At 40.6% G+C, this 27,061-nt stretch overlaps 1 pseudogene; it reads right to left on the reverse strand.

Annotated features, from left to right (window-relative positions):
* Positions 1 to 1,678: 1,678 nt before the first annotated feature.
* On the reverse strand, positions 1,679 to 4,434 carry LOC140845295 (DNA endonuclease RBBP8-like; annotated as a pseudogene).
* Between the last annotated feature and the right edge of the window lie 22,627 nt (positions 4,435 to 27,061).

Here is a 27,061-nt window from a genome sequence, read left to right on the forward strand (position 1 = left end):
AAAACATTTTAGTCTTGGATTATGGATAGGGAAAATCGACATGGGGAGAGGTTACAGAAGGGGTCTTTCCTTTGTGTGAGCATCCGGTATACTGCATTTCAAGCCTATCATCCAAAGAGGTTTAGAAAGGGCAGCCTGTCCACATTTGTCCCACAGCAAGGCATGGAGGGAAGTGCCCCCCAGCAAGGCCTAGGGGTTTGGATTTCCTGGTAGTTTCGGTTCCTACCATACACCCCCATTGCAATTACCAGGCTCCAATTCTTGGGGCTTAAACTTTAGCAAAGAGGTGGGAGCAAAGTGCAGAACTTAGTTATTGCAGTTTGGCATGATTATTAGACTGGACCTCAGCATTTGCACATACTTGGCTCTGTTTTCTTTGTTTCTAGCCAAGCCACCTTGGTCTGGAATCTGTCACTTGCTGGTACATTCTCCTCAAGGCTTTGAGTTAAGCCTTAACTTGAGGAGGGCTGTGGTCTGAGGCCCATGGGGCCAACTTATACTAGATTAGCAGCATTCCTTCCTGGGGTGGGGAAATCCTCAGAAGCCCCCAACTCCTCACTTTTCCTGGGGGTGTTTGACTTGTAAACCTACCCCCATACCAATATCTACCTTCACTAAAGTCTTTATATTTGAAAGCCCAGTGGTGTGTGTCCCTTCGCTTCACGTCTCCCCCAGGAGCCGAGCTCTCTGCCCCTCCCCACCCACGCCAACACATACCCCACTGAGGCTCTCCTCCCTCACCACCTCATGTGTGTCCAAGGAGAAAATCGGGTTTTCTGGCTGTTGGAGGGGCTTGTGACAAGAGATATTTCTAGAAGCCATCACTGTGAAGCCAGCTGGTGGGAGAGCAGACACCTGTGGCTGGGGCCAGCATCTGTCCCACCTGCGGTTGGCTGGCGACAGTGTCTGTGGCACACAGGGTCAGCTTTCTGCTCGAGTGTATGCTGGGCAGCTGACTGGCACTGGCTATGGGGGCAGGGGACTGGAATTTTCCAACCCATGGAAAATGAGACACCATAGGAAAAAAACAACAGGGAGACAGATTGGGAAAGGTTATTTGCAGTGTCTTAAAGCAAACACAGTCTAACATCTGTAGTATACAAGCAAAGGGAAAAAAGCCAGGGTCTCCAATTGGAAAGAAAGGGGGTATAAGTCCAAATAACAGCAACAGCAATGAGCCAGGCAATTCAAGACAAGGAAGCCCCATAGGTTAATAAGCACAGGAAGATGTGTGCCATCTCAGTGGTAATGGCAGAAATGAGAGTAAACGACAAGGACATACCCTTGTATACTTGCTAGATTGGCATAAAGCAGGAAGCTAATAGTGCTGAGTGTCAGTGGAGATGCAGGTACTGCAGTGGGACCAGGGTGGTGCTTGTCTAGGGGATTTATAGGCAGTTGAGAGACAAAGGCCTAGGAATGCAGACCTGCTAAGTGGTCCCAAAATTTTTATCTTTGAAGAGACATTAAGTTTCTTATTAGTGTTCCTGGTTATTTACAAGAATTTTACCACTCTGATTTCCTCCCAGGAGAGCAGCTTCCTGGTGTGGGAGCATATCACTCAAGGCTGCCTGCTTTTCTCCCAAGGTGGGCTGAGTTATTGTCTGTTTGCTAAGAAACTTACTTTTTAACTATTTGGGTTCTAAGATGGGAAATAAGTGTTTAATAATAACTTTATCTATAAATAACCGAAAAGAAAAAAATTGTCCTCTGTCCTGTTTTTGCTGTAGCATCGATGTCTTCTGCTCCTTGGCCTTTGGAGAAAACATGGCATTGTAAGGCCGCCATCTTTTTGGACAACGACAAGGATCAAGATCTTCTTTAGTATAACCTCTTTACATACAAGTCTGAGTGGAAGGGAAACCAACTTCCCAAAATTTCTCTGGTGTGTTGGATGGAATGTAGTGGAATCAGTGCCTTGAGCAGGAAGCCAAGTTCTTTTCTCTTTCTTCTGCTGGAATATCTGCATAATAAATTTCACATTCCTTACATGTGTGTCGAAGCAATTTTTGTCTGTCTGCTTTTTTCTGAACTACCTCAATATGAGATAAAATTTTGTCTCTCATCATCTTTAAAATATGGTTCCACAAATGCTTTCTGTTTGACTTTATCTTGATATCACCATGAGTGCTTGGAGTCTTTGTGGGAGCTGAGAATTCCTCCCCTTCATCCGCCACTTGGAGGAAACCATCTTCCAAGCAGGACTCCTATTCTTCATGTGTTGTCCTATCAAACATATCTGCCAAGCTGTCATTCAGTTTTCTTCCTCTGTGTGGACTCTTTTCTCCCTTCTGCTCTTGCTTCTTCATTTTTAAAAGCACAGTTTCACTAACCAAGGTACAGTCCATGTCCACTGTCTCTCCTCCTGCTAATCTTGTTGGACTGCCATCCTTTGTGTCTATTACTGTAATGTCCATTTTATACTGAGAAAGGTCTGCTCCTGGATCTATACTCCACTGGATATTTTCAAAGGATACATTTTGGTTGTTTTGTAGACTTTGTTTTAGCAATTCTACATGGATTTAACTGAACAACTGATGCAAGTTCACATGCTCCACGGACTGACCTGGTTGTTTTTACTGGCTCATGAGAACTAGCACCCTTCAAGTCCTCGAAATGATTCTCTGTCTCCAAACTTTCATGTGGATGTAGAGGGACTTTAAAGATAGGATTTCTTCTTTTATCTGTAATGGTGTTTCATTGTCTGGAGAGGATTTACTCAAGGACCGAGGCTGCACTCCTGTAAACGGCTCTGGGGAATCTCTGGTTAACACACAGCTCCCACTCAGGGCCTCATGGCTTGAGGAGGGGCCCTCTGGAATGGGCTTCCAAGCCTCCCTGAGAGCCACCTGCCTAAGTCTGATTTTAGAGGTCTCCCTTCCTTGGCTTTTCTCTTGACACTGAACAGCTGAAAATCGGTCAGACAGATCCAGAGGTTTATCCATCACATGGTCTCATTCATGGAAGAAAGATTATCCAGCAGAAAAGAAAAAGCATTTTCTTTATCAAAAGAGGCTTGTGGGCAGTGTACTTCATCTTCACTTTCTTCCTTGATTTTCTTTCTTTTGGATCACCTGCCTCCCAATGGTTTCAGGGCCACCGCACAGCTGTCTCTATCAGTAACAGCATCTTTAATGGGATCCACACTGTCCTGTTCACTTATGGATTCACTTATGTTTTTATTTTTAAGCATCTGCTTGTTAGAAGATGACTGGCTAATATTGTTCACTTCAGACCCAAGGTTGTGATGTGTGAAAAGGACGCTATCTTCAGATTTTGATCTACTTTTCTCTGATCTAGAATTAGATGAGTTGCTGAAAGGCAGTGTTTTCAGATGGGTTTTTTTTCCCCAGTCTCTAAAAGGGAAGGGGACAAACTTGTATTCAAAGCTATACTGCTTCTCACATTAGAGATAGCTCCAAATACAGGGAATGATACCCGAGTCGTCAATTCTTCTTGAGGAGGAGACTTTGATTCAGAATCTGAAAACCCTAAACTCTCTTCACTGTTTCTTTTAGATTCTTCAAAAGATGGTTCCTTATAATCCCCTTCTAGACAGTGGCAGAGCTCATCACCACGAGGGCTCATGGGACCTTGAGGTTTAGATTCTTCTTGAACACGAAGTCCAGCTGTTTCAGCAACAACTGTAACTGAATTAAAAGATGATTTATCAGTGGGATAACTGTTCGTTCCATGTGTTTTAGGCATAGGAGATTGACTCTGATCACAAGTGTCAGCCACTAGAATTTCATTTTCATTAGGTTTATGCTGTGGATGAGTTGAAGATTTTGGAACTTTTCTCAATTCATCCATACACATGGAAGGGTCTGGTTTAGCATGTGCTTGTTCTCAGTATCGGATGTGGAGGTTCTCCTTTCTTCATAGTTGGCTGATGCCAGAAAACGAAAAGGCTGTAATTGGTGAATCCAGAATAACATTTCATCAGATGCAGATCAGCTGCTTGATGTTGCTGAGCATTCTCAATTTTCTGCTGCAGCTGTTCAGAAAGTTTTTATTTTCTTCCTGTGGAGTATTCTTTTCATTCATAAGCTCTGTGATGAGTTTAAGATTCTGCTGCCGGATATTTTCAAACTCTTGCTGTTTTTCCAGATATGTTCTTCAGTTACTGCACAGCGATCACATAATCTGGCTCTTAATCCATCTTCTAAAACTTTGATGGTTTCATGAAGGACTTTCTGTTGCTCTCTCAGCTGTTGATTTTTGGTGAAGAATTCTTCTAGTCTCTGTGCATCTAACATTCGCTCCTTTTTCAGTTTGGTTACTTTTACTTGTAAACCTTGTACTTCTTTATCATGATACTTCTTTAATTTTGTCCAAAGTTCCTTAAAGTCATTAGATACATCTGCAGAACTAGGGCTTCCACAACTGCTTCCAAAGATGTTCATCTTGCTTAACATGCTCCACACTCCTGCTTGCCTCATGTCTCTGACCTTTTCTGTTACCTGTGTAGGTATGAAACTGTATCTGGACAGGTGAAATATCACAGCTCCGAGATCGCCTGGGGATCCGCGCAAGCTGGCACGCTCCGGGCGGTGGAGAGGCGGCTGCCCTCTCCTCCTCCAACCCTCACTACCTGCCGGGCCCTGGCAGGAAGGCCGGCCCCTTGGGGCAGCCCGTGCTTTCCGGGGGGACGGGGCGGTGGGGGGCAGTCAGACGGGAGCCAGCCCCGTGGGCGGGCGTGGAGGCGGCTGGGTCCCCTGCCCGCCGCACGGTGGCGTCCTATTTTTTTGAATTTTAAACCAGATTTGGATGACGATTTTACTTTGAGTAAGTAAAAAAATGCACGTGATACAAAATGAAAAAGATGCAAAAGATACACCATGAAAAGGCTCAGCCCTCTGTCCAGTTTTCCTTCCCAGAATAACCACTACATTGAGATTATCTTCCATGTTCTCCCAGAGATATTCTGTACACATACGAGCTTTGTAAACACATATATACATACATAGTCACATATCACTATTTGCCCATGTGATTTTATCTCTTAACAAATCTTAGAGATGTTTCCATAGGTCAGTACATAGAAAGATTTATCTTCCAGCCTTTCTACTGAGCTTTTTAAAGTGTATTTTTAATTTTAACTAAATAAACAGTTATATCTAGTTTAGTTTAAAAAGTCAAATGGCCCATAAGAATTATTACCAAAAAACAATATCCCTCTTTGCTATTAATTCCTAATCTTCTTATGGGAAACCACGTTCAACTCTTGGTTATTTCTGGATTATTTGTATTTCTCATATTTTTAAATACTATACAAAATGTTGACATTCTTAGTTTTTTTTCTGCTTTAAATATTAGGTATTCACTTTTTACAACTCCCACATTTAGATGGCATTAAGGAGCTAGTGAATCAGATGGAGAACAGAACAGTAGAGAAATCAAGAGAGGGCAGTACTAGTAAAGCCAAGAGAAGTCCGAGTTTTAGGAAAGGGAATAGTCATGTATCAAGGGCTTCAAAGTGCCCCAGAGGTGAGGGCTGAGTCCGCCCCTCTACCTGGCTACTTAGGTGTTGACTTGCGCGTCCAGCAACAACAGCTTCAGGAGGGCTGGGGTTTGCTATGAAATGGACACAGCCGTGTGAGGGTGGCCAAGGGATTAATTCTGGGCTGTCTGGACAGTGAGCCAGATGGGATGGAGAGGGGAAGGAACAGGGGGTCCCGAGAGCTAGAAGCCCTACACCCTTGCTCAGCTGCTCCCGGGATGCATAGCTTCCTTCTCCTATCAAGGGAAATCACAATGTTTTAAAAGTCACATAGTCTCCTGGCGGGGCATCTAGAGTTCCCAGGTAACGCCTTAAACAGCAGGCCCCCAATCCTTCAAACAAGACAGCTTCCCCTCACTTGCCCTCAAAAGGGAGATGGATGGAGGGAGAGTCTCATCCCTGGAACGCAGATGCCACTGCCCGGCTCATGGGATGATGGAAGGATAGAGAAATCCATGCCTCATCTTTTCTTAAGTACCTGTGCTTTATCTAGGTTTTCAGTGAAGCGTGCATTTTAAATTCCCACCATGTGTTGTAACAGACATCATCCTGATCTCTGATCCAGGACCAGAAGAGACCCAGAGTGCAGCCTCCCATCATGACGCTACTTTGGTGGGAGAAGGACAAGAAGGTGGGTTTCAGGAGATTGAGAAGGACTTGGAAAATAAGAAAATACAGACAGAATGTGAAGACTTGTCATTCAAAAAGTTGGTGGATAGTAGGATAGAGAGAATGGGAAAAACTGAAAGGGTAAGATCCTGAAGGATTCACGAGGGAGTGAGAGAAAAAATACAGGCTCTTTTGTTAAAGCACCCATATATCTAACGGAAAAAAAGTGTTTGCATACTTGTTTTACGGTTTACACCATCAGTTCAAACCCAGCTTATTCAGATTTAATGAGGGACCACACTGTCAGCATCAAGAGTACAGACCTGGACAGCCTGGATCCTGACTATGGTTTGAAAAATAAGTTACTAAGATCAGAGATAATATGACGCGCACTTTCAGCTAGCCTCAGACATGCGCACTGTGCTTGATGCATCAAAGAAACTGCTGCAACAAGAGGAGGAAGTTGTCAAGAGCAGGATGATGGTAGAAAGACTGAAATTAAGACAGGAGGTACCTCTTTTTTTTTTAACTGGTTTTATTAGGACTTGCTCTTTTTTCTATCCATTACAACTTCTGCAAATTAAAAAATAAGACCTTATTAAAATTACAAAGGGCAATTTATGGTGTGCTTCCTCAGAGAAGAGGTTGGGGTGAGACAGCTGGGCTCAAGCACATTGACTTGGTCTCACAAAGGAAGGTCAAGACCCAAACCCTGGTGGTTATAAGGATACAACTTGAGTGTGGGTGCATGTGGGTACCTATGCTGGGGGCACCTATGCTGGGGGTGGGGTAGAGACCACCTTGGAGCAAAATTAATGGGGTGATGTAGATCATTTTTCTAGAAATTCTGTAAGTCCACATTGAGAACTGTTTTTAGAAATTCATCTCATCTTAGATATTACCTTTTTTAAGACAGTCCCATAAATATTCAGCTTGGTTCAGTTCTCTGTGATGTGTGACCTCTGTTCTTCAGAGCTGTGGAGAAACCCTGCTGCTGCCCTGTTCCTGGCACTTCCTACTCTTAGGTGAATCTGAGCTTCACCTGCGGATGGGACAAGCAGGCTGAAAGCCATCTGAGTGACGATATCACTTCTCAAATAAGAGTGCCTTTGACCCAGGCTGAAATTCAGATTCAGCTCTTAGGAGCTGTGCAGCCTTGAGTGATTTTGGTAACATCTCTGAGCCTCAGTGTCCTATCCGTAAAATGGGAATAATAAAGTACTTACCTAAGAGGTCAACATGTCAAAGTGGATGCATGTACAAAGTGATAATGTAATATGCAATGCATACCAGACTTTAATTAAACTGAAAAATATTAGGACTTTCATCAGATAAAAAACAGTTGCTAAGGGATTATAATAGAAGCAAACAGCCCCCCACGTCACGTCTCTCCCCTTCCTCTCTGCCTACCATGCTCATCACTTTTAGCCTTGTCTAATTTTCATTTATTCTCGTGGTCAGCTCCATATCTATAATTTAGAATCTACAGCACTCTAGATTTTCCAACTTTAAGATGTCATCTTAAAGTGTTTAAGATGACATCTTAAGTGTTGTCTATTCACTTCTTGCTATGAGAGTTAAGGATTTAGCTCCCAAACACTGTTGCAACTACCCCCGCCCAGCACACTTCAACCCTCCATTTCTTGTTCAATGTAAATACAATGGACTCTCCCCGCCACTCCCCATTTTGTGTTGTGAGTGTTGGCAGCCCACCTCTTTCTATCTCAACCTTTGGCAGCTGACTTTTAAATATTTACTTTAAAATATCAAAGTTGGTTACATTCATAGCCTGCTTTGCAACGATAATAAACTTTTCTGCTCTTTGTCTACAAGTTGATTCTAAATATTGAAAATAATTAACATCATTGCATTACACATTACTATGAACAGCTTTGCATATTGCACTAAAAATTGTTCCCTGGATAGTCAAACAGTATCTATAAACACAATACTTTCTCACTAGCACTTATGAGCCCTTAAATGTAAATGGTCCTAACGTAAAACTCAATCACACCACATTTCGGTTTGCCGTATTATATTTGGAAAATGTCTGTCTTGAACTTTTTCTCTTGAGTTTCTCTTTACTCTTTCATTGTTGTGAGAAGAAACGTATGTGTTAACATGTTTTCTTGACTTTCTCCCTATTGTCTGCCAACTTCTTATTCATGTTACCCATGGCTTGGGAACTCTTCCACTTTTCTTTTTGAAACTCCAGTATTTTTTCTTATTTAGGCTGGTTTTCTTCTACAGCTCTTTGTTCTTCCTGGAGTTGCTAGTTACTTCCTTAGATCCAAGGTCTTCATTATATTTCATTTACTTTTTTCAGAGTGCATGGTCATTCCACTTGGTCTAAATAAATAGTCGTACCATTTTCTCCAGGGGTCCTTCCAGGACCGCATGCTCTGCTCCGTGCCTGGTCGTTTCCTGGGACTGCCACGGAGCCACCACCACAGCGCTGTCCTGCGTGAGTCTCCCGGCTCCCAGCCACTGCATCCAACACCCACACATTTTACCAGAAAACATTCCCAAGTGCTTCCCGTGAAGGGGTGGGTGGGAAGTAAATTCTCTGGCACTTGCCTGTCTGAAAGTGCCTTTACTCTGCCATCATTCTGCAGAATAAGGGCATCACAGGCTTCTTCCTCCTGTTTTGCTCTCTAGAGGCTTTTAGAATTTTTTTCAATCTCTGGGATGCCCAAATTTCACAGAAAAATTTCTAGGTGTGGGTCATTAATCTTTCTGGACATTCTGTTGTCTCTTTCCTCACAACTTCTGGAGCTTCTGTTATTTGTCTGATAAATTCAGCCCTTCTGTTTTCTTTGTTCTTTGTTTTTTGTTTCTGGAATTCTTATTAGTCATATGTTGGGCCTCCTAGATTAAGCCCCTATGTCTCTTACTTTTCAGTTCAATTTTCTGTATGTTTGTCATTTGGATTTGCTTTCTGAGAGATTTCTTTGATTTTATTTTCCTAGCTAGCCATCTGTTGATACGCAATTTCAGTAGGTACCTTTTTGTTCTATTTTTAGTAATTTCTCATTTTCAGACTGTTTGTTTTCCTTGTTTCATGGATATTTGTTCCTATCTTTGTGATGGTACTAATTACATTAAAGTGTTATCTTCTGTTTCATTAATTAGTTCTATCTCTTCTAGGGACAGCTTTTCTCTGTTTACTTGTTCTTTCTCTCGGGATTTCCATTCTGCAGATTTGCCCCAGATGTCTGATAATCTTTGGGTATCTGTTTATATTTGAAAATAAGGGAATTCAAAGATCACCTCCGGGTACTGCCTGCAGAGGCGGAGCTGCCATCTGGGCTCACTTTGCTTTAGACGAGGCAGGTGCACTGGGAGGAGGCGGCTGCTCTGCACAGGCCTGCGGAGGGGAGTTTCACCGGATCACCAACACCGCTCAAGCTCCTTTACTTCTTCCCAGAGAGTTCGTTTGATATCTTTAGAAAAGATATTTTTTCTTTGCTTGGTGGCTGAGCATCCAACCGAGGGAAGTGCGGGAGGATTGGTTGTCATGCACAGGTCTTTAGCATATGCCCCCGTGTGCTGCCCTGTTGCATGCCTGCCATGGGGCTGAGGCCTTCCAGGAGGTCTCACTCCTGATGCCTGCGTCCAGCCTGCTCAATAATCTGGGCTTAATAATCTAGGGACCCCTTTGTCCATCAGCCCTTCTCTACATTTAATGTTTTACAGAAATTTGTGGAACTCCATGGTTTGTCGATAACTCCTCCTATTCCTTTTTATTGGACTTAAAAGCTATTATTTATTAGCATTTTAAAACAGTTTATAAATTTATGTATTCAGTCTGCCATCTGAGACTGAAAATCTTCCATTTCCTTTAGTAATCACGAGATGATTTCGTTGTTGCCTCTCAGGAAGAAATGGGAAGGATGTTCAGAATTGCGGACAACTCTGATGGTGCTGGAGTCGAGAAAATTCATGGGACATGAGAGTGCTTCTCTGCTCCTGGTCCCTAGAAAGACCCTTGAGAGATGAGGGCAGGGAGAACCGTGGACCTGCCCCAGGCCGCTTCACATGTATTTGGCTTCTGTTCTCCCACACATGTGTAGGACTGAATTTGGCACTGATGTTTTCTTTAATGAATGCTTATTATGTATCATGTATAATACACACATCATTTTATTTGCTACTACATGCATATTCAGTGAGTTTAAGTATTATATTTAAGCATGTATCACACAGCTTATATGAGGTAGAGCTAGAATTTTGGCCAAGACTGTTTCTCATACCTTTTGCACTCTCCCCTAAATGGGGCAACAGCATATTAATGTGTTAAGTATTCATCACCTCCCCCCAAACCAAATTTGAGGTGAAGTAGAAAATGTGCCAATTTTGGAGTCAGAACATTTGGATTTTAGTTTTGCCTCCGACACCTTGATAATGTTACCTTGGATCAATTGCTAGACTTTTCTGACCGGTGGTTTCACCATCTAGATAGAAAAGTAAAAAACAGCTCTGTGTCAACCACAGGTTACAGAACCACACAAGAGCATGTGTATTAACATGCTCTGCAGATATCCATACCAACAGCTCACACCTAAGGTACTTTATAATTTGCAAAGTGCAGTAACATTGTTCAGGAATTCCTGTTTTACAGACAAAAACTGCAGCTGAAAATGTTTTGATATAACACAGCTCATACATACTTGGCAGAATGGGAACTGAAACCTGGCTCTTATTCCTCCAAATTCCCTGATTTTCACACTTTATAATGCTGCCACCTGATTTACACAAGAATTGTTTAATTACTAGGCCATTAACAATAGAATTTCTTCACAGAGCTTAGTAATTTAAAATACTAAATGGAATTACTCAATATTTGTTCTATTCATAATTTAATCCACTACTTTTCAGGGACCCAACTATTGCATTAAGTACAGTGCAACTATATTAATTATTCACTTACTATTTGAACATATTAAATCGTATCACAATGGCCAAAACATGAAGCAATTCTTTAAAGGTGCTTAAGAGCAGTAAGGAAATACAGCCCGACACGACATGGCACAGGTTATAATCCTTGACAGAGATAGTCCCATTTCTAGTAGTTGGATATTTTCAGTAAGATAAAGAGCTAGCTGCATCCTAAGTAATTTTTTTTAACATTGTAGCAAGTAATGTAACATGCACATGGTTCTTTGGCTTTAGAGTGCACCACTCCCAAATGAGCATAAATCCCTGAACCTAATCTCTGTGACGTCCTGGTGGAGAAAGGCTCACAGCCACTCCACCCAGAGTCCAGTCATCTAGGATGTCTAGGCCTCAGTGAAGTCTTCTCATGGATTAGTGAGAAAATGGGCCATTAAGCCCCAGACATGGGGTACAAAAGGAAACCCAATGGATGGGCTGAGGACAAACAGGGAGCCAGGCAGAGGGAGACAGTGAGGTCCGAGAACTGGAAGCAAACCACAGGACTTTGTCTTCTCAGCACTGGTATCTCCCTGGGGTTGTCGGTGCACTGGCAGGACCACAGGGTGCTGATCACCATCAGACTACAGGAGCGAAAACGAACAGTGTCCTAGAGCAGAGGCACTCAAGTCTCCGCACATATGAAAGAGAAGCTGACGAGCACTTGCTGGCCATCTGTGGCACTGGCCCCGTAGGCCCACGCACTCTGTGGGTTTCATCACTGCACAGAGCATGCTGGAGCCAGGCCTGACCTTTCCACCCTCCTTGGGCCACTCACCTGCCAGTTGGACCAATTCACTTCATGGGAGAAAGTAGACTTGGCTGAAAGGTTTGCAATTTCAATGCAATTTACCTAACACGAATTGTAAATTCACCTAAATTCAAAAATCAGAATGTAGCTGGAGAAATAGTAAAAATAGGGGATACAACCTCATTGTAGAAACCATATAAAATATAAAATATATCTTGAAAAATCATTAATAATCCCATAAACTCTGAGTAGCTGTATTCCTTAAAGAGTAACTTATGTATAAGGAGGCTCTAAATTCTCATAAGAGTCACATAAAAAAGAATTGTCTGAAACCACCAAAGACTGCCATGACATCACCTTCTGGAAAGGATCAAAGGATAATGACTCTGTTCTTAAATTTCTGGTTATTTTTTTTAAAAAACAGAAGGAATGCATTCATGATAAAAACTCTCAACAAAATGGGTATAGAGGGCAAGTACCTCAACATAATAAAGGCCATATATGTAAACCCACAGCCAACACCATACTGAACAGTGAGAAGCTGGAAGCTTTTCCTCTAAGATCAGGAAAAAGACAGGGATGCCCACTCTCCCCACTGTCATTCAACATAGTACTGGAGGTCCTAGCCATGGCAATTAGACAAAACAAAGAAATACAAGGAATCCAGACTGGTAAAGAAGAAGTTAAACTCACTATTTGCAGATGACATGATATTGTACATTAAAAACCCTAAAGACTCCACTCCAAAACTACTAGAACTAATATCAAAATTCAGCAAAGTTGCAGGATACAAAATTCATACACAGAAATCTGTGGCTTTCCTATACACTAACAATGAACTAAATAGAGAAATCAGGAAAACAATTCCATTCACATTTGCATCAAAAAGAATAAAATACCTAGGAATAAACCTAACCAAGAATTGAAAGACCTATACCCTGAAAACTGTAAGACATTCTTAAGAGAAATTAAAGAGGACACTAATAAATAGAAACTCATCCCATGCTCTTGGCTAGGAAGAGTTAAAATCGTCAAAATGGCCATCCTGACCAAAGCAATCTATAGATTTGATGCAATCCCTATCAAATTACCAACAGCATTCTTCAACGAACTGGAACAAATAGTTCAAAAATTCATATGGAAACCCCAAAGACCCCAAATAGCCAAAGCAATCCTGAGAAGGAAGAATAAAGTGGGTGGCAGGTCTCGCTCCCCAAGTTCAAGCTCTACTACAAAGTCATAGTAATCAAGACAGTTTGGTACTGGCACAAGAATACAGCCACAGACCAGTAGAACAGAATAGAGACTCCACGCATTACCCAATCATATATGGTCAATTAATTTACGATAAAGGAGCCATGGACATACAATGGGGAAATGACAGCCTCTTCAGCCGTTGATGATGGCAAAACTGGACAGCTACATGTAAGAGAATGAAACTGGATCACTGTCTAACCCCATACACAAAAGTAAATTTCAAATGGGTCAAAGACCTGAATATAAGTCATTAAACCATAAAACTCTTAGAAAAAAACAGACAAAAATGTCTTGGACATAAACATGAGTGACTTCTTCATGAACATATCTCCCCAGGCAAGGGAAACAAAAGCAAAAATGAACAAGTAGGACTATATCAAACTGAAAGGCTTCTGTACAGCAAGGGACACCATCAATAGGACAAAAAGGTATCCTACAGTTTGGGAGAATATATTCATAAATGACAGATCTGATAAAGGGTTGACATCCAAAATATATAAAGAGCTCACGCGTCTCAACAAACAAAAAGCAAATAATCCAATTAAAAAATGGGCAGAGGACCTGAACAGACAGTTCTCCAAAGAAGAAATTCAGATGGCCAACAGACACATGAAAAGATGCTCCACATCGCTAGTTATCAGAGAAATGCAAATTAAAACCACAATGAGATATCACCTCACACCAGTAAGGATCGCCACCATCCAAAAGACAAACAACAACAAATGTTGGCGAGGTTGCAGAGAAAGGGGAACCCTCCTATAATGCTGGCGGGAATGTAAATTAGTTCAACCATTGTGGAAAGCAATATGGAGGTTCCTCAAAAAGCTCAAAATAGAAATACCATTTGACCCAGGAATTCCACTTCTAGGAATTTACCCTAAGAATGCAGCAACCCAGTTTGAAAAAGACAGATGCACCCCTATGTTTATCACAGCACTATTTACAATAGGCAAGAAATGGAAGCAACCTAAGTGTCCATCAGTAGATGAATGGATAAAGAAGTCATGGTACATACACAATGAAATATTATTCAGCCATAAGAAGAAAACAAATCCTACCATTTACAACAACATGGATAGAGCTAGAGGGTATTATGCTCAGTGAAATAAGCCAGGCAGAGAAAGACAAGTACCAAATGATTTCACTCATATGTGGAGTATAAGAACAAAGAAAAAACTGAAGGAACAAAACAGCCGCAGAATCACAGAACCCAAGAATGGACTAACAGTTACCAAAGGGAAAGGGCCTGGGAGGATGGGTGGGAAGGGAGTAATAAGGGTGGGGGGGAAAGGAAGGGGGCATTACGATTAGCATGTATAATGTGGAGGGTCACAGGGAGGGCTGTGCAACACAGAGAAGACAAGTAGTGATTCTTCAGCATCTTACTATGCTGATGGACCGTGACTGTAATGGGGGTTGTTGTGGATCTTGGTGAAGGGGGTAACCTAGTAAACATAATGTTCCTCATGTAATTGTAGGTTAATGACACCAAAAAAAAAAATCATAAGCTGCTGCATGGGAAAGAAGAAAGCTACAGAAGTTAAATATGCCATTTCAGTCCAGATTCATTTCTGATCTCTATTAAATGTACTCTGCCATTTTTATATAGAAGTTTGTGTCTGCATGCTGTTTCCATTCTGCTTGTCTCACTGTGTGTCATTTTATATATGCAGCCGCTTAGCTCATTTTCTAAGCTGCCGTTTCCCCTCTGTGTTGAACCCCACGCCTCCGTCAGTTCTGTCCTGGCCTCATCATTGCCTGCTTAGACTCTTCTCTTGGCTCTCCACTGTCTTCAGAATAAAAACCAAACTCGTGACACAGAAGACCCTTCCCAGCTGGCCTCTCCACTTTATCCCCATCTTCCTGAACCAGGTGCGAAGTATTCATGCAGACCCTGTGATACGCACTGCTAGAGTGCTCTCTGGGATGGATGCGGCCATTAATACACCCGCCCAGAGCGTAGCGCCCCGCCCCTGCCAGCCCGGGCGCTCTCTAGCTTGCCGGTCCTTCTGGCTGGTGGTGCGTGAGGACTGTGGCCCATCGGCGCTGTGCTTTTGACCTTCTCTGTCAATCGCTTCCTCCCGGTGCTTGCCATCTTCTGTGGAGTGCCCCTCGTTTTTCTGAGCGATCTGTGTTAGGTCCTTGTCAGTTCTAGATAGGGCAAAAAATCTTCTCTTGGACCTGTCAAGACTTTGGCCTCTGTTCTTCACTGAAGAGAAATTCCCCATTTTGATGAAGTAAACTAACATTTTTTGTCTAAGTGTGCATTATGCATTTTAATACGCATTCTTCAGAATTGTTCTATTATAATTTCCTCTGTGAAATTTGTCATCCACTCCTGGAGGACCCTGGAAGATTTTATTTGGGCTTCTTTTATTTTACCCTCTTTAAAGAATTTCTTTAGATGTCTGCCTTGTTTTCTGAAGTCGGACCGCCTGAAGGGCAGGGGCTGGGTGTTATTCACCCTTGAATCCCCAGCAGAGTCTGACTGATGGCAGCCCAGTGTTGCTGGCATGAAGGAAGTTCCACGTTGTGATCTATGATGATCACAGAAGGGCCTCAGCAGGGACCCTTCTGTCCCCAAGGTGTCTTTTGCCCCTGGTTCTCTGGAATCAGGGCCCAGCAGAAGGAGTCCTTTAGCATCAGATGGTGGCTCCAAGGGTCCAGGAGCACAGGGCAGCCTTTCAGTGGCACACGGCTGGTCGTCAGGGAGTGGGAGGTGACCTGCAGGGTGAGGAGAGCCAGAGCCCGTGGCGACCAGGGGAGAAAGACCAGGGTTTTCTTGGTTCTTGGCACGGTTTCTGCTTCTGGTCCTCCTGAAGCTTGGATGTCATCAGGCCCCTCTGCATTCCCAGAATGCCTGAGTAGGTTCTTTATAAGCAAAGTATCCCAAAGATATGTGTTCATATTTTTTCTACAGAGTAACAGAATACTTGCAATTTTCACATTTTTCACTAGAGATAAGAGTGACTTATTCAATAAACATAAGGCATCTTTTTATATTTTTAATAACCACAGCAAATCGGACTCACATTCAACTTGCCCACTGATCTCTTTCTGGGTACACTTCTTATTTAAATGGGCACTACTGTGCTCACTGTGGCTCAAGTCATGAGGCTGGTCCATCTTTTCAAATTAACAGCATTGAGTCTGTACATTGCCATGCAAACTGTCATTTTCTAAGATGAATTTATTCTACTTTATATTTACAGGTGTTGGCATCCAAAATTTCTCTCATGAAAAAGGAAATCTCAGATGGCGATTCGGTGTTGATGGAAGGGCCCAAGGAAAGGTAGGAGTTTGTATGTTAATTCTATTATCTGTGTTTTAAAAACAATGAAACCTCATGAAATTGCTTCTCTGTGATTCATCCTTGTAGTAGTTTATGCAGTAACTGGGTTGAATAATATTTTTATTTAAACATTTTTCATTATAAAATAAAACACAGAAACCAAAACCCACACCAAACAAATACATAGCTTAATGAGTAATTATAAGGCAGACACACCCTTGTAATTACCATCCCCCTGAGAAATAGCACTTGGCGCACCCCTACCCCCACTCCAAAAGCAATTCCGTGATCTCTGTCACAATCACAATGCTTTGAGGTGAAATTTTAATTATATCAATGACAAAGGGATTAAGTAAGCAATAGTACAAATAATTTCAGGGAGAATGTTTACATATATCAGACTAAATTTAGCATTCAAAATAATTTAAAAATTCTACTTGCAGTAAAAAATACACTACAATATTGAAATAATTACTATTTCATATAGTGTATTCTGTGCTTTCTCTCAATAGGCAGACATTTAAATACCTTTAATATATTATCCTCACTATACCCTTACAAGGTGTTGATTTAACAGATGAGGAAGCCAAAGATTAAAGCTGTGATTTGTTGAAGGACAAAGCCAGAGCTGAAACCCAGCAGGTCTAACACCTTTCTCTGGTATATCCTGATGTGATAATCCTAAATGGTTCTTATTGTTCACTAAAACAGGTTTGCTATAAATTAGGCAGGCAGTTCTGTTACTGTATGTTATTGAAAGTAAGAAACTTCATTATGTTTAAAATTATATAATACAAATATTTCCCTCCTGAGAGCAGTCTTTTTTCTTGGTTTATCTTAGTAATGCATCATTTTATTTTTAGTGTACTTGTTAATAGACTGGCTCAAAGCAAGTATGAAACAGTAACAGCTCTTACAGAATGCACACTGAGCAGTTAACCTTAGGAATTTCATTGAACTTTGAAAATGGTTCTTGGAGGTGGGAGTTCTTAACCTCCATTTCGTAGATGAGGCCACAGGGCGTGGCTGGTGAAAAGAGCTGGGGTGTGAATCCTTCTCTGGGCACAGAACATACCTCCTGACTGCCGGGCTCCCCGGGGCACTGAGGGCCCCCAAAAGGCAGGAGTCTCCTTTGTGTTTGAACTTGGATATTCTTGAGTCACTGAACTGCTACCATAGCAAAAAGAGATAGTCGATGAGGCGGATGCACAAGCCTCAAGCCCTGTGTGTGCTCTTAAGGCTGAGTCTGTTGACTTTCCTTCCCTAGTTTACACTGCGTCAGGATAATGCTTTGGAGGAAGAGGCTGGTGTCAGTCAATAGCCCTGGTGGCTCAGGTCTCATGACTTACAAAAAGGATACACAAGAGAAGAGGTACTGAAACCTTTGTGTCATACTTCTTAATTAGTGTGGATATTCTTAAAAACATCAGGGAGTTTTATGGCAGAGTGGCAATGAAAAAATACCTTCTTCCATGTGAACTGAAGCTATTTTGGATAGAGTTAGTGCAGCCATTTATGTAAACCTGCCCATCACTGTAAATGGGCTTGTCTTCTTTTGTTTCCAAAGTCATAACTTAAATGGCAACCAAATATGCTAAATGGCTTTTGTGAACTCGCTCCAGTCTTTGCATGCCCAGACTTGTCAGTACAAAGTGTACAAAACAGAAATGTACTTTATAAACTATGGGGTAATCAAATGAATACAAAGGGAAAAAACAGAATCCCCTATATTTGCATGCTCAGGAGTGGTATTTTTAAAATACCACAAGGAAAACATATCGCCATTTACTTGGCTTTTATTGCAAAGGGACTTGAATAAGATGGATAAATTAAACATGCTGCATTATTCGCCAGCAATAAGATCTCACAACAGTGCTTGAACTTCCAAGCCATTCTGCTTCTCTTGTAAGAATCATAGAAACAGAATCGAAAAGCTCTCAAGAGAGAACATAATTCTGGTTTTTAACATTGTACCTCTCCCCTAATTTCTCTGTGCCCACATTTCCATCTGGAAAATCAAGATATTATCCTTACTGGAAGGATGACACAGAAGACTGAAGGTTTTTAACATATGGCCAAAGTGATCCCCAGCTGTGTATTCATAGATGGCAACCATGTTTAGACGACTTGATTCATGAATTTTCTTTAGCTAGCTGCTTTTCCGGGTACTGCCGAGGAAGCTAAAGGATACATACTCGGATGGCCTGGAGGCATTAGGGACTCCATCCATGTCAAATTTTGCTCTTTGAAACTTTCAAATACGTAAATGGGCTATATAGTAAAAGCATACTGAACAACAATAAAATATCAATCACCAAGGATCACTGCATTGCCTCCCAAAGCGCTCAGGTGGTTTATCATTTAGAATAAGACCATCCCTAGGGTAAAGGCAGTCTTATGCCCATTTAACAGACACACAAATTGAGGCCCTCCTAGTAAGGTTAATGATATGCTCAAATTCAGATAGATACAGCACAGATCAAACAAGTCTGGAACTCAGATTTCAAATTCTGTCTTCTGTTCACTAAACTATTACCTAGTTTGTTTTCTATCTGTATTGGTGCTTTCAAAATTGTCCCGAAACGGACAGAAATGTAGTCATCTTTGATTGTATTAAAGGTGACTTTATACAAACTAAATCAAAATAAAATTTTATTTTAACTTCTTAGGAGAAAGACATACTAAATTCTTTTGATTGGCTAAAAATGACAAGTAATAATCAAGTTCCAAAGGAAAAAGATGATTTGGACCATGAAGTGACTTCCCTCCATTCAGAATTGTTTCAAGCTAAATTTACCCTCACAGCTTAAAAAAGCAAACGTCAAACTTCAGTCAAAGCTGTCAGGTAACAGACAGTAAGTGTCTACATTTGTCATATGTTGGTTAATATATTCAGCTCTAATTTCTCCACAGCTATAATTAAGGATTAGTGTTTCTATAAATTTTATAATCCTTTTGAAGCATACGAGATTTGCCAGGGTCCTTTTTTTTTTTAAATAAACAAAGAAAGGGTATACAGGTATTATGTTAGCATAAGGAACAATTGTTATTAATTCTGTTTCCCCATGGCAGTGGGCCACAGGCCATTAAGTAAGACAACAAGAAATAGCCAAAACCATCCAGAACCTCAAGTGAAGTTAGAATGCAACTAAATAGGCAAACTCTGAGTAATGAAGTTTCCAACCATTTTTGTTTGTTTATAATTTGCAGATAAATGAAAACCTGAGTTGCAACTGGCATTTCTAAAACCCAATCTGCAGTCCTCTGCAGAAAACATCATAGATCTTGAAGATGAAAAGAAAATGTTAACCCTGAAGATCGAGAGTCTCAAGGAAGAAAGGGAGCAGCTCCTGTCCCAAAAAGATTTGCTCATAAAAGCCCTGACAGCCCAAAAAGGGTACATTAAGTTTGTCTGCAATTAGCTGGGCTGTGTTCCCTCCCACTGGGAACAATGCTTGAACCACCAAACTATTCTGTTTCTTGTTTCTATTATGAGACTCATAGAAACATAGAACAGAGAGGATCTCAAGAGAGAACATAATTCTGGTGTTTAACAGTGGACCTCTCCCTTCATTTCTCTGTGCCTGTAATTCCAGTTGTATAGTTCTCAACTATTCTTCAGTCATAATGGGTTTCCAATCATCAATATTTTATTGACTTATATTTTGTTGATATACAAGAAAGAAATGGCATGTTAGATTTTGCTAAAGGTCTGTAAACTATAGAAGATGTTGACTTAAGTAACAACCCCTCCACATCCCAGGCCAGTTGTAGATAATCTACAACTCCCTTCCCTTTGGAATTCAAATAGCTTTGTGTTTGCTGGCCATTATTATTATGTATAATGAATTTAAGATATTGCAAACCAATTTAAATACTGGTACAGCAAAACTAATTTGGAAAGGCAAACATATTAACATTTAACATTTTCAGAGTGCTTGTTTTTTTGATTTTCCATTGGTATGATGAATTGACATTTAATTGCTAAAAAATTTTTAATTTTTTAAATTACATAGTATACTGAGTTCTGCGGTATTTGGGGGAAAGAAATCCATCCTCCTCTTTTTGTGTTTTGGAGCCCACATGGTAAGGACCAGCAGTCTCCCGCCAACAGCCACGTGAGGGAGCCATACTGGAAACAAATGCCCAGCCTCCAGCTGACAGCAGCCCCGTCCACACTACAGCCTCCCAAGAGACCCTCCACCTCCCTTCACCACCCAGCTACTCTGCCTGGGAATTCTTCAACTATAGTATAATAAGTGTTTGTTGTTTTAAGCCACCAAAAAATAAAATAAAATATGTTTGGGGGATTTAGCTGCTTTCACTGGACTGCTGGCGAGAGCTGCATGAATGGTAGAATTACTGTTGCCTGCTGTTGCTCTGGGGAATAAATCAAAAGTATCCAAACAGTGTTATTCCATAGGCCTGCCTGCTTTCTGTTATAGCACAAACTGGATTCAACCTGATTTAAATAAGTATTTGTTAAACACCTAGTAGTTGCAAAGTACTACAGTAGATAAAGAAAAACTTGACAGCCTATAGGTAGGCTGTGGATAGATAAATGTAGATAGACAATATACATAGAAAAGAAAATCAGTTAATACTGTCTGTGTTTTTTAAAACACTAGTCCTAAGTCCAAAAAAACATTAATAAATACAGTATGTTACTATAGGTTTGTCAGAAGTCACCTTCTTGTGTACCTAGTCTCCCTGTTTGTCCTTGGAGACATTTCTTCCTGCTCATCTTGACATTTCTCAATACTGTAAAAGTTCAGGACTGGGTGAGTCATTCACATTGCTCACTTTCACTCTAACATGGTAAGAAAAGATCACTATCCATTGTCACCCATCATCCTACCTTGCAGAGATGACACAATACAGCAGAGTTGACTGTGCACTGTTCTAACACAAAACATGTAGAATTCTTTTTTTTAAGGGGTTCCCATGCATTTAATAATTTTGATGAGGAAGAGGTGACATTCCAATTGCTAATGTTTAAACTAAGATGATGGAGGAGGGCAGAATCACAAGTGGTAGTCAGGTGTATCGGTGGAGTCTAGCTAACTGTGTACATGATATGACATCAGAAGCCATAAGGGCTCTCTTATTCCTAAAAATTACCACTGCTCTGTAATGTCTGTAAACTTCCTATCTTTCCAATTGAAGGTTCTGTCTGTTAAAACCCAGAACAAACACCCTGTAAGAAGTAATACAACTTTTATCAGTCACTTATACTTTTCATGGAAGTGTGTTTTCTATTCTTTCTTGAAAGTAGGTTTTGATAGAGAACAGAAGGATACTTGATGCTGTGGATTGAAGTAGAGAAGAAACAAGAATAATGTTGTCCGAGACACTGTCAGACACCCTGCCTGCTTTTCAGTTTCCCCAATGCTTGGTATGACACAAAAAATAGAATCCAGTGTACTAGGAAATTGATTCACAAATACTTCTTCTGTAATCAAAAGTAATAATAATTTCAAGCTTCTAAAAAAGCTATAATCGTATAATAAGCTCCTGTGTACTCTTTATCCCCACTTGGTAAAAGCCCCTATTTGCACCATCATTGTTTCTCCGTAACTAGTCATTCATTATGCCTAGAGTTTGCTTACACTTGAATTTCTATCTGCTATCACTTCTTTTGTGCCCAAAGAATTTCCTTTAGTATTTCTTGTACAGCAGATCTGCTTGATAAAACCTTTCAACTTCACTTATCTTAAAGTATTACATTTATCTAAACATATTTGTAGTAGTCTTTTTATTTAAAGTCTTTGTCTGCTAATGCAACATCTGGGCCATCTGGGACATCAGTTCATACTGACTGTTTTTCTCTGGACTATGGACCACATTGTCCCATTTCCTCTCTTGACTGTGGATCTCATTTTCCTGTTCTTTCTATTCCTACAATCTTTGGTTGTATATTAGGTATTGTAGAGATTATAAACTCTGTGATCTTCCTCTGAAAAGTGTTGTATTTTGTTCTAGCAGGGAATTAATTTGGCAGGACTCAGTGCCTTTTATGGTGGGCAGCAGCTGAAAATTTTGCTTAGTTCTTTCAACCTTTTAGCTATTTGTTTTCTGCCAGGCTCCTTGGAGTCTCTTGTGCAGATCTCTAGTTCAGGGATCAGCCAAGGATGGCAGAATTTACATGCAGATGTGGGGTTCCCCCTTTGGTGGTTCATTTCCTTCTGTGATGTTCCTCCTCACTTTCCAGTCTCTCTAGAAGCCCTGAGTTCTGTCCTATTCCTCAACCCAATTTCACCATAGCTTTCTGCTTGAGTTCTAACTACTCTCAACTGGTAGCTTGGGAAATACCTTCAGGCAAAAAGGCATATAAACACAAATCTCAACCAGTACAGTCTGCTTCATTCAAGGGTCATCTTCCTTCTGCTTTGTCTGTTTATGGTTAACCTTCAAATAGTTTTTTAAATTTTGTTTTGAACCCATAATAATCACCTGTAAGAGAGTTAGTTTGATACTATTATTCTTCAGTTACCAGAAGCAGAACGTATACTTTTTAAAAACATAAAAAATTTAAACATTGATTCCATAAATAGTTAAGAGAAAATAATTCTATAAGCATTTTCTAAGCACTTACTCTGGTCTAGTTACTATGCTAATACTAGGTGCTAGAAAACATTTCAGCTATGAGAATTCTGGTAGACTGTAGTCAAATTGAATGGGCCTGGTTTTTTAAATCTCAAAATAAAATATTATTCAGAGATACTTGTGATCCTTCCAAAAAATGGAATAAACTTACATTTACTTGTTTGGGCATAAATCCTTTACATTTACATAGTCTGTTTCTTCAGGAAATTCAGATTTCTGAGGCCAAAAGCATTTGCAGTTAAAGTTTAACAACACTGACACTTGGTTGCAGTTAAAAACCCCCACCTTTCTTCAGCTAGTTTGAAATTTGTCAAAATACTTTATTCATCAAAATCCTTGAGATGGAGCTGCTCTTTCCTAACAGTGAGACCTCTATAGTTTTATTATTTGGAAGAGAAGAAACTCGGGAACTAGAAACATCAAAAATAAAAGAAGTGCATGATACAGTGCTCCTTCAGTATCAGGTTTGGGGCTGAACTACTCACAGCAAGTGGCCTGGCTTTTCACTTACCCGTCCTCCCTACCTGAAATGTGGAATGTTACTAACCTACTCAAATGGCTTTTGTTTGTTAGTATTTGCTAACTAAAAGGGGGACAATACATCAGTGTAGAATCCACTGCTAACTGCCACTTGTTTATTTTGGGGCGAGAGGCCAAGGACAGCAGAGAGATACCTGCTGCTGAGTTTCCATGTGCACTGCGGGAGCCAGAAGGGTTTACCACCTTAGTTCTCAGCTTCATTCCTCATCCTTGCTCTTAAATTCTCATTCAACATCTGTCTCACCCTTACAGACTTACAGAAGGCCGAAGAGGGACAAAAAGAGGTGGGAAAATTTTCTTGCTTTCAATTTTTTTTTATTTTGGTATCATTACAATTACATGAGGAGCATTATGTTTACTAGGCTCCCCCCTTCACCAAGTCCCCCCCACAACCCCCATTATAGTCACTGTCCATCAGTGTAGTAAGATGCTGTAGAATCACTACTTGTCTTCTCTGTTGCACAGCTCTCCTCGTGCACCTCCTCCCACATTATACATGCTAATCGTAATGAGCCCTTTCTTCCTTCCCTCCCCCTTATCCCTCCCTTCCCACCCATCCACCCCTTTCCCTTTGGTAACTGTTAGTCCATTCTCGGGTTCTGTGATTCTGCTGCTGTTTTGTTCTTTCAGTTTTTCTTTGTTCTTATACTCCACACATGAGTGAAATCATTTGGTACTTGTCTCTCTCCACCTGGCTTATTCCACTGAGCATAATACCCTCTAGCTCCATCCATGTTGTTGCAAATGGTAGGATTTGTTTTCTTCTTATGGCTGAATAATATTCCATTGTGTATATGTGCCACATCTTATTTATCCATTCATCTACTGATGGACACTTAGGTTGCTTCCATTTCTTGCCTATTGTAAATAGTGGTGTGATAAACATAGGGGTGCATCTGTCTTTTTCAAACTGGGCTGCTGCATTCTTAGGGTAAATTCCTAGTAGTGGAATTCCTGGGTCAAATGGTATTTCTATTTTGAGCATTTTGAGGAATCTCCATACTGCTTTCCACAATGGTTGAACTAATTTACATTCCCACCAGCAGTGTACGAGGTTCCCCTTTCTCTGCAACCTCGCCAACATTTATTGTTGTTTGTCTTTTGGATGGTGGCCATCCTTACTAGTGTGAGGTGATATCTCATTGTGGTTTTAATTTGCATTTCTCTGATGATTAGCGATGTGGAGCATCTTTTCATGTGTCTGTTGGCCATGTGAATTTCTTCTTTGTAGAACTGTCTATTCAGCTCCTCTGCCCATTTTTTAATTGGATTATTTGCTTTTTGTTTGTTGAGTTGCGTGAGCTCTTTACGTATTTTGGATGTCAATCCTTTATCGGATCTGTCACTTATGAATATATTCTCCAATACTGTAGGATGCCTTTTTGTTCTATTGATGGTGTCCTTTGCTGTATAGAAGCTTTTCAGCTTGATATAGTCCCATTTGTTCATTTTTGCTTTTGTTTCCCTTGCCCAGGGAGATATGTTCATGAAGAAGTTGCTCATGTTTATGTCCAAGAGATTTTTGCCTGTGTTTTTTTCTAAGAGTTTTATGGTTTCATGACTTACATTCAGTCATGTATTTTGAATTTGCTTTTGTGTTTGGGGTTAGACAACAATCCAGTTTCATTCTCTTACATATAACTGTCCAGTTTTGCCATCATCAACTGTTGAAGAGGCTGTCATTTCCCCATTGTATGTCTATGGCTCCTTTGTCGAATATTAATTGACCATATATGTTTGGGTTAGTGTCTGGAGTCTCTATTCCATTCCACTGGTCTGTGGGTCTGTTCTTGTGCCAGTACCAAATTGTCTTGATTACTATGGCTTTGTAGTAGAGCTTGAAGTTGGGGAGCAAGATCCTCCCCACTTTATTCTTCCTTCTCAGGATTGCTTTGGCTATTTGGGGTCTTTGGTGTTTCCATATGAATTTTTGAACTATTTGTTCCAGTTCGTTGAAGAATGCTGTTGGTAATTTGATAGGGATTGCATTGAATCTGTGGATTGCTTTGGGCAGGATGGCTATTTTGATTATATTAATTCTACCTAGCCAAGAGCATGGGATGAGTTTCCATTTGTTAGTGTCCTCTTTAATTTCTCTTAAGAGTGTCCTGTAGTTTTCAGGGTATAGGTCTTTTACTTCCTTGGTTAGGTTTATTCCTAGATATTTCTTGCTTTCTAATTTTGTGTAAGTTCAGTTCTGGCTTTAGTAGGGAGTTGAGCAGGAAATAGATAAAATTAAGCTCCAGGCCCTACTCTATGAACCTTTTTTGTATACAGATTGTAGTTAACCCAGGGGCCTCTTTGTTTTTATTTCAATTGAGTTTTCCAGCACTATTCCTATTCTGATTCAACTATACTAGCCTAGCCTACAGATCACACATACCAACACTGAGGATGTACTCCATAACTGTTTGTTGAATGAATTACTTGGCTCCATGTATTTTTGTCCCTTCTCTCTTTAAATTACATTTTCAGACTTAAATTCACTCTTATCCTAAGATCTGAAATTATTTTTATTATCACTGTTTTATCAAACTTCTACTCAATACTTAAAATATTTGACAGTAATTTTACCATAAACTCTGTATTTCATTTTCTGATGAACCAGAAAAATAACTCCACCTGCAAGCATGTGAGGTCAATGGCAAACATCTGTGCCCTTTGGAGGCTTCTTCCTTTAGCGCATCTGCTTACATCCAGTTACTTAACACACTCATGCTGACCAGTGCTTACTGCTGAGTCTCTTACACATTAAAATGAGAAGAGGGAAAGAAGTGAGTGTTAGTTACCAGTTGAGCGGTCATTCTACTTTTCTTCCAAAGGAAATAGCTCCATTGACTCCTTGGTGGACTAGGGGCAGAGGCAGGACTATCAGCTGGTGTAGCTTTGAAGTGTGGCCACAGGGCTTCCACCCCCTTCCCAGCTCAGCTGTTGAAGCAGAGAAGGAACTTCAAAGGCCGACTTGTTGTCCCTGTCAGCGGGGGTTGTGATTCCCATCAGTTAGCCTTAGAGAAAACATGAGTTCATCCTCTCACTTGTCAAGGCTCACCAAATATGTACCAGTTTTTAGCTATGACTGTCTCTAGTGAATGCATAGAAAAAGCAAATCAGCCGATTTCCTTGGGATCTTTATTTATGTACACTATTCCTACAAATCAGAGATGGCCGGTTTTATAATTTGCCCAGATTGCACCACAGATCAGTGACAAGTAAATCACTCCTGCCCTGATTACATTCTCTGCTCATGGAAACACACAGTGAGTGGTTCTCCTAAGGGCAAAGGCAAGTTTAAGAAGGTTGTTCCCTTGCATGCTGCCACCCTCAGCCCATAATTGTAACTTTTACAATCCTTCAGTTTTTCATCCTATGTATAGGCAGTGCGTTCACACTCATTTGTGAGTTAGGAAAGAATTATTCCATTTGGTTAACAATTCACCTTGTACAATATGTACATTTTTGAATGCTATGATTAAATTGTAAAAGTAAAAGCAATTTCCCTGATTTTATTTAGCCTAAACCTTTTCGCTTAAGACCTATATTCTTTACTTCACAATTATAAAAGGAAAAGGAA

This window comes from Manis javanica, chromosome 12 (genome assembly GCF_040802235.1).
Source record: "Manis javanica isolate MJ-LG chromosome 12, MJ_LKY, whole genome shotgun sequence".
NCBI lineage: Eukaryota > Metazoa > Chordata > Mammalia > Pholidota > Manidae > Manis > Manis javanica.